Source organism: Aptenodytes forsteri, unplaced genomic scaffold (genome assembly GCF_000699145.1).
Source record: "Aptenodytes forsteri isolate BGI_AS27 unplaced genomic scaffold, ASM69914v1 Scaffold92, whole genome shotgun sequence".
Taxonomy (NCBI): domain Eukaryota; kingdom Metazoa; phylum Chordata; class Aves; order Sphenisciformes; family Spheniscidae; genus Aptenodytes; species Aptenodytes forsteri.
In genome coordinates, this window is record NW_008794581.1 from 8,147,106 (window position 1) to 8,155,170 (window position 8,065).

General features: G+C 39.0%; 1 long non-coding RNA gene across 1 annotated transcript; it reads right to left on the reverse strand.

Moving 5' to 3' along the window:
• Positions 1-5,748: 5,748 nt before the first annotated feature.
• Positions 5,749-7,075, reverse strand: LOC109279258. Its single transcript, XR_002086105.1, has 2 exons — positions 6,995-7,075; positions 5,749-6,353 (listed from the first exon to the last, which is right to left on the reverse strand). It is a non-coding gene; the product is annotated as an uncharacterized LOC109279258 (long non-coding RNA).
• Between the last annotated feature and the right edge of the window lie 990 nt (positions 7,076-8,065).

Below are 8,065 nucleotides of genomic sequence, written 5' to 3' on the forward strand. Positions count from 1 at the left end.
ACTTTAAACATACCCACATTAAAGTACGACATGGTTTGTCATATATTTGCTGTGTTTTCATGACAAAAACAGTTCTACAGAAAAACAGAGGACTTCTTTAAAGGCAATTATAAAATGCATCCTGAGGCATCCTTATGCATTTTATATGATACTGTACACGCAAAATACTGCTTTAATTCCAGTATCTCTATTTTGAACCAGTTGTGTAACCCATTCAGACAAACACAGCATGGAAAGCTGGTTTTACTGTTCAGCTAAGTGTTTTTAAAAAGACCACTGCAGAAAAATTTTACTCCAGCAATATGTGTAAAAGCACGGCATAACCTTTAGATGTCATTGAGATTAGCAAAAGTCAAGAAACTGCTTCAGACACAGTTTAATTCTTAGATGACTGTTTTAACTTTAAACAAAGTTCTCAAAATAGTGCCCAAATGCACAGTACTTGTTGAACAAATTCTGATTTATTGAAAGTAAACATTTACATTGGCTACAATGTTATAACTGTTACAAAGCTGGATAAAAGAGGCTTAAATAGCAATAGAAAGCAAGTGCAGTAAAAAGTGAATAGAGAAAATATTTGGCCTTAGTGATCTTCTGGCAGTATTTACATTATGTACATTTTGTTAAATATTTGTAGTAACTCTAAGGCACCATAGGCTAAATAGCAGGCTGCAGTACTATTTTGTGCACGGAATTTAATAAATTTATTTGGAGAAAAAAAGACGGTAGAGTTAAAAGAAACACAGGCATATTTTATGTTTACATAAAGGAGTGGCTGCTTCTTAAAATTCAAAGATACAATACATACTGGGTAAATTAAAAAATTATTTTTAGAACATTAAATTATATTGAATGTCTGTGTATAAGGACTATTTTTACTGACTTGCTGGTAAATGTTTAATGTAATCTATTCTTCAACAGGTTTTTCACACGCTAGATATGTTCCTCTAAAAACTACTTGAATTTTTTTCTTTTTTTTTTTTCCTTACAAAAGTCTTATACCTAGTACGTATACAAAATCCCAATGCAAAGTGTAATGGGTAGTAATTTACATCGTAGCCGTTCTGCGGCAGACTGAAACTTAGCAGGAGCACGCAATCAAAATACTATGAAACAGCAGCTCAAGGTGTTTTATTCCCCCCGCTCTTGTCAGTGGCTGGTGCTTCAGCCAGTGAGCAGGGGTACGAAACTGCCACCCCAGGAAAGACAGAGGAGGTCAGCGCTTTCAGACCTGATGTTTCCAAAACCAAATCCAGAAATTCAAACTACCAGTGACATCTTTGTGCATTTTATACTACACCGTGCATGCAGAACACTGCTCTGAATCTTCCCATTTTTATTTATCCCCTTCTGAAGCACAAGCGTCCCTCCACTCCTGAGCGCTTTAAGAAATAAATTTGATTATTACCACAGCCCTGGCTGACTAGACTCAAGATCCTTTCTGAACAACTTGCAGTGCTACACATATCTTAACTGCTCTTCAAACAACAGACCTTGCTCAGTTTAGTCAACAGGCTCGTCTTTCACCTTGAGGTAGTGCTTGTAATGAAGAAAATGCACAGGACACCAGATTCAACACCTCCGTTTTGCAAATAAAGTGCCGCAGGACCCTAAGTGCCCCAAGAGACAAATGGATGTGTGGCCAGCGCCAGCCAGGCTGCCGCAGTGCTGCCGGCACAATGCCCACAGCACCAGCAGACGGTGGAAGGGCCGTGCATGGCAAGGCTGGGCCCTGTCTGCTGGGGCCTTCCCACCCCTTTCTCCCCCTCACTCTTGCTATCACGGCTGCCGTCCTGCCATCATGCAGCCAAGGAGAAGCTGCGTCCGGCTAACTCCTGCCCCGGCCTACAGGCCAGGCGCTGTGTGGGCGTCTGCACACTGACCCCATCACAACGGGCCTTGCCTCAGTGGCTTCTAAAAAACTTACCATGAGAGCGAGGAGTGACTAGTACAAAAACCACCTACATTTGTTCAAGGGCCTGACCCTCAGTACCTCCGATGGGTGCTCAGCACAACACGGGATCAGGCCCTAAACCTATCTGTTGTGAAAATGCTAAGATTACAGAGTGTTTTTCCTCCCACAGCATTACCTCCCTGTCAGTCATGGCTCGTACTCTTTGTATCTGACTTACATTTTCCAGAGCCAAGAAGAAATCCATCTAAATTAATACAATGCTTAAGTAACTAGATACTGTTTTTATATTTATTTAGGGTTTTTTTAGTGTTTCTTTTAAAATCATGAATCTCCATTCAGTTGTCCCTTCTTGGGGTTTTTTTGCATTTTGTACTCATCCATGTTGGAAGTATGCTAATTGCTTCCACAGTAGTAAGTGGTTTATAAGCAAAGTATAATTGATCTAAGCACAAAGTTTTCATTTGGATTGATCTTATATTTGTATTAACAAAAGCATAATCTTAGCATTATTCATCAGATGCATTTTTAGTACCAACAGCTATAATATTAAAATTTTACAGCATCAGTAACAGTTCTTCAAGGGCTTTAGAGGAAAAATATAAGCATAAACAATTCCGGTGTCATCAACTAGTTCCTGTAAAATATTAAGCAGAATATTACACAAATTGGCCATTTTATGATAAGTAATATGGAGTCAAAGACTCAGGTTATCAAAACAGTGTAGCACTGCTGAAGAAAACAGAGCTATGCTGATTCATATCATAGGAGAAGATAACTCCAATTGTTTAACCCCTTGAATGCTAAATATCTGCCTGAATCTCAAGAAAGATTTAAAAGCATCTTTTAGGATTCCTTTCTCAATGTTTAAAATATTTAGAAGTATAAATATGGCAATTCATAATTAGAGTGCATTATTAAGGTATTAACATATTTTTTCTGTCAAACCTTCCCCATTTGAGGGCTTGTAATTTGTTGTGGGATGTAGGAAGAAGTTAGAAAGTTCTTTCCCAAGAATTCCCTTGGTTGCTCCATGCTGGACATGGTCACAGCTAGCTAGCTATGGCTTCATGGAGATTTCTACCAAGAGAGATACTAGAGCCTGGGGCTCTATTTTCTCTGATTAAAAGCTCTCTGTGAAAAGCCTACATCTTTACAGCGGGAGTTATAAAGATTGCTTTATCACCAATACGTGTGCATGGTAACAGAGGAAGGGAAATGCAAGGGCTTTGGGGATAACACAGGGTCCTTGCTCAGATGACCCTGGCTTTTTATTTTTCATCCCCTGGAATCCATGTGCATGTAAGTATTTGGAAGAATTTGGCAGTATGCAACTTCCACCCTTAGATAAAACCACGAGGGAAAAATCCTTCAAAGAAAATCTCATCCTCAGGCTTTTTCATTCCAGTTCTTGGTGATAAAGTCTTTTTTTCAGCTTTGAAGTTTGCTATAGAAGGGCTATTTGAGTAACAGACCCCCAAAGAACCTTCCTCTTTCCCCTCATCTTTTAAAAATGATGAGAACTCATATTTTGTTAAACAATCTGAAGACTCATGTTCACCTGCAGATAATGTAACACCTTAGAAAAATTTTCTCATTACTATATTGGCTAAATAAAAAAGTGACCGAGTTACTGTGTAGCAAGTGAATTTTGGTTTAATTCAATTGCTGTTTGTGTGTGACACTGGGCTTGTGTCCTTGCACTGTCCCCTACAGTGTGACACCTTCCCAGATGGCCCAGCTGCCCTGGGCATGGTGCTGCCCCATACCTCCGTGGGCTGTGTTTCTCCACACTGCAGCTTCGTCCTCCCAGTCCCTTTTCCTGCCATGCACTGTGTGGGACCTGAGCTGCTAATGCCACCTGTTAGTAATTCGGTGGCTCCTCATCTTTTTTTCTTTCCTACCAGCAAACCCCTCATGTCTTCAGAACTACCTTTCTCCCTGAAAGGTTGTGCTCTCCCTCTCCCACTGCTTTGTAACACCTGTGCTCATCACATTCTGCCTTTTACTCTTGGCCACTCTCCTTCTCCCCCATGTGTAAGCCAGTTGGCTCAGTACTCCCTGAAGCGGGCACCTTAAAACAGCAAGGCCTCCATATACCTCAGAGCCCTGCTTCCCTCCATGCTGTCCCCTCCTCCTGCTCATCCATTTAAAACAAACCTCTGAGCAGTCTTAAAATTTGGCAGACGTGTATTCTCCCTCCCCTTTCAGTGGTTGTACTTATGATGGCACCATGCATGGCCAGTATCATGACCCAACCGTGCAAACCAAGGCTGACTCGCTGCCATAGCTACATTCCAGGCTTCTTCCTTCAAGGGGTTCACTTGTGACCTTGCTGCAGCTTGAGGGGACAGGGAAGATGACTGCTTACTTGGCTTGTCCAATTCACTCATGGTCATCTTTCTTTTCTCCTAGTTTTTTGAGGAGCCCTACCACAGTGGTGGAGTATCATCCCAGAAAGTCAACGCAGGATATCTTTATGGACTTGCTTCCTAGTTTCTTTTTGTTATGCAAAATATAGTGATTCAGACACATACGGCAGGACAAATTATAGAGAGATGGTCATTCCAGGGTTTCAGCTCCACTTCTGAATTATGCTGATTTTGTGCAGTTACACAACCTAAGGCAGTCCTTACGTAGATAGACAAATTTCAGGAATCCTCTTTGTTTCAAGAAGTTAACCTGTGTCCCAACACAAAAGATAACAATTAGACTAGTGATTCTCAATGTAGGGGTCCACCAAATGGGGGTGAAAGCCAACAGAAATTCAATAGCAAAACAGGGATTTGCAAACAGGATTGGCTTTACAAGTCTGGATGTGAACCTAGAAAAACTGAAGTCCCCAGCAAATAAGTCTGGAGTGCTAAAATACATCTCCAAGTATGTGCTCCTAGGCCCAGTAACACTATTTTACTTGTAGGGCACTTCAATTGCAGCAAGTAATAAGGGAGTGTAGCTTGAACTAGAAAGAAGGAATCACCCATTACAGCACATCTAATGCAGTTCTGTTTAAAAGAAACAAACACGCCTGTGCTCTGTTGTGCTGTTATTTGGTGCTTCAGTATCTTTATTATGAAAATAACATAATAGAGGATTCAGTCTATTTTTGCTTTCTGAGGTGGCTTGTAATAGTTGCACAGATGGGTAAGTTGAACTGCTCTCCATATTCAAGGGTGTGATTGATGCTTCAGGATAGCTACCGTGAGGGCCCCCAAGGGCACTCATCAGGGCACCGGATATGCTTTATGCCTTGGAGACAGGGCCCCTCTCTACCTGTGTTGCCATCACGCTCACTTGGAAAAAACAGTTGTTAATTTAAAGGACAGAGAGATTTGAATTGGTTTGTTTTCTCTTAGGAATAAATTAATAAAAATATTTCACCAAGAGAAAATCAGTAAAATTTTGGATTTGTTTGTATTTTCTGATGTACCAACAATCAGCTCAATCATGTAAAAGCCTTAGTTCAGCACGTATTTCTAAATATGTGGCTAAATTTAACCACAGAGCAGTTTCACTAAAGTTAAGATGAAAACATTAAAGAACCTTGTTAATCTAAAGAAACTGTAAAATCTAGTATATAAAAGCCAAATTTGTAAAAAGGAAGTTTCAGGATTTCCAGATGTTTGCTAGGCTTGTATGATTAAAAAATGCAACTGAGCTGCTTAATGGATAAGACAGTGTTTCCAGAGAAGATAAAGAAAACTAAACATACATCATCACATTCATTACTTTTTGCTTTGTTTCACTCATTAAATACAAAATGTATTGTTGTTTTAACCTTTGACTCTAAATCCTAGCTGCATTTGTGTAAAATAAAATGAATCAAAGATAGCTGCAGGTAACCAATCTCTTTAATTTGACATGTTCCAGACAACCTTTTATTGTGTTTAAATACGAGAATATTTTACTTATTGCAAAGTATCCTGCATAATACAGGTGCTCCGCTATAAAATCTTCTCTCTTGCTTATAATTCAGTCATTCTAAATTTAAAATACCAGTATACAGTACTAAAACCTCAAATTGAAGTTTAATATAAAAATATCAGCACAAAACTCCTTTTTAAAGTCTGTTTATTGTGAGCAACCCAAATGCCTGTTTAATTATTATTAGTTGTAGTATATTAATAGACTTTGCACCCCTACAGTTGCTAATTCATACCATCTCAGGTATTTTGATGAGATAAGAAATACTAAGTAAGAAAACAGTAAGTATTCAAAGGGTTAATTTGCTTAGAATAACAATAATAAATTAGTTTTTTGCATCTTCTTCAGTTCAAAATCCAGCTTTGAGACTGAGGAAGGCTTCCAAATCACATCAATTAAATAAGAGTGGTCCTTTTAACCAGTAGCAGTTTGATTGCCAATGACTCGAAGAATCTCTTTATGAATGCTTGGTTCCTGTGTATTTATACTTGTATCACCCACTTGACCATCTTCATAACTAAAAAAAAAGTACAGAAAATAAAATCAAATTAGTGTTTTATTAATCTACCTAAAAACACCTAAAACTGTTTCGTTCAATAATCAAGAGTGCTTATTCCATTATGTTAACATGCTTCTATTAAAATGCTCTGTTGCACTTCACCATTGTATGCAGTTCCTAAACTCTAGAGAGTGAAGGATGGTAAGGCTGTCATTGTCATTGTCATTGAAACCCTGAGGCTGAATAAGCCACTAGGACCCAAAGCGGACAAGTCATAGGTGAGAGGGGAAATGCTCACATCATGGACAGGAAGCCTTTAATGATTTCCTCAGCTTTAAAACATACAGCCAAATACAAATGATATTTTACGATACATGGATAGACTTACGGTAACATGAGGTAATGCTACAGAGTGGGAAAAATCAGTAACTCTCCATTCGTTTATCCTGTGACAAAACATCTACTAAACCTTTGTCACTAGCTTATCCATACATTTCCTAACAAAAGTAAGTACAGAGAAAGATAAAAAATGAAGTGATACTGAAAAGAATTAAGAAGAAACGTCTTTTATCTGCTTCAATTACAACTATTGGAGGGAACATGGGGAAAAAGGTCTAGGACGAACAGAAGTTGAATGTTAAAAGAAGCTTTGTACTCACACAAAGAAAAATCTTGTACACACGTGATCCGTATTGGGAACTACCCATATCTCTCCATGTTTGTGCAGATCGGATGAGGTTATCACTACCAGGGAAAGAATAAATTTTATAGTGATGAAAACATGCCTGGAAAATATTGCTTTGAAAGATTTGCCTTTTTATACACTTTAAATAGCCTTCTGGGAATGTGTAGTTTTCCACTGCACATCTGTGGTGTGGTGTAGACTCTGAGTTGGCTGCTAGTACAAACAGGGAGATGAACTTGATTCTTGTTTCCAAAATGTTATATTTTCCAGAAAACACAGATGCTTGATGTATGGGAGCAAGTTGTTAATGGGAATGAAAAATGAAAAAGTATATTTATTAAAAACTGATTTTAAGCGGCCATAGGGCTGTTAAGGAGGATCTGAGTCAACTAATCAGCCTTTGGAGATATTTTGTGTTTGATGATGGCTGAGCCAAAAATAAGATGTTAAAGACAAAGCCTGAAACTGAGATATGACAAATTTGGGATCTGCAATACTACCAAATATTTTTAAAAATTAAGCATAGCAATTATGACTCAAGGGGATCACGAAGCTTGCCAAAACTTGCTCAATGTTTAGAAAACAGCAATGTATGTGACAATAGGTTGTTTACCAGCAGAACGAGGACAACACAGGAAAGAAACCTTTTTATTGGTAGGTAGAAGCTATACCATCAATCTGCATTTGAAAAGATTTCTAGAAATGCATTTAAACAGCATTCTGCTGGACAAGTTGTCCAACTGTGGGATGAGCAGGTTCACTGTGCACTGGGTGAAGAACTGGCTGAAGGGCAGAGCTCAAAGGGTTGTAGTGAACGGGGCTACATCTGGCTGGTGACCAGTCACCAGCGGTGTTCCTCAGGGCTCAATTCTAGGGCCAGTTCTGTTCAATAAATTTATCAACGATCTGGATGCAGGAGTTGAATGCACCATTAGCAAGTCTGCTGATAATACCAAACCGGGAGGTGCTATTGACTCTCTTGAGGCACAGGAGGCCTTGCAGAGGGATCTAGGTAAATTGGAGCATTGGGCAATCATCAATGGCA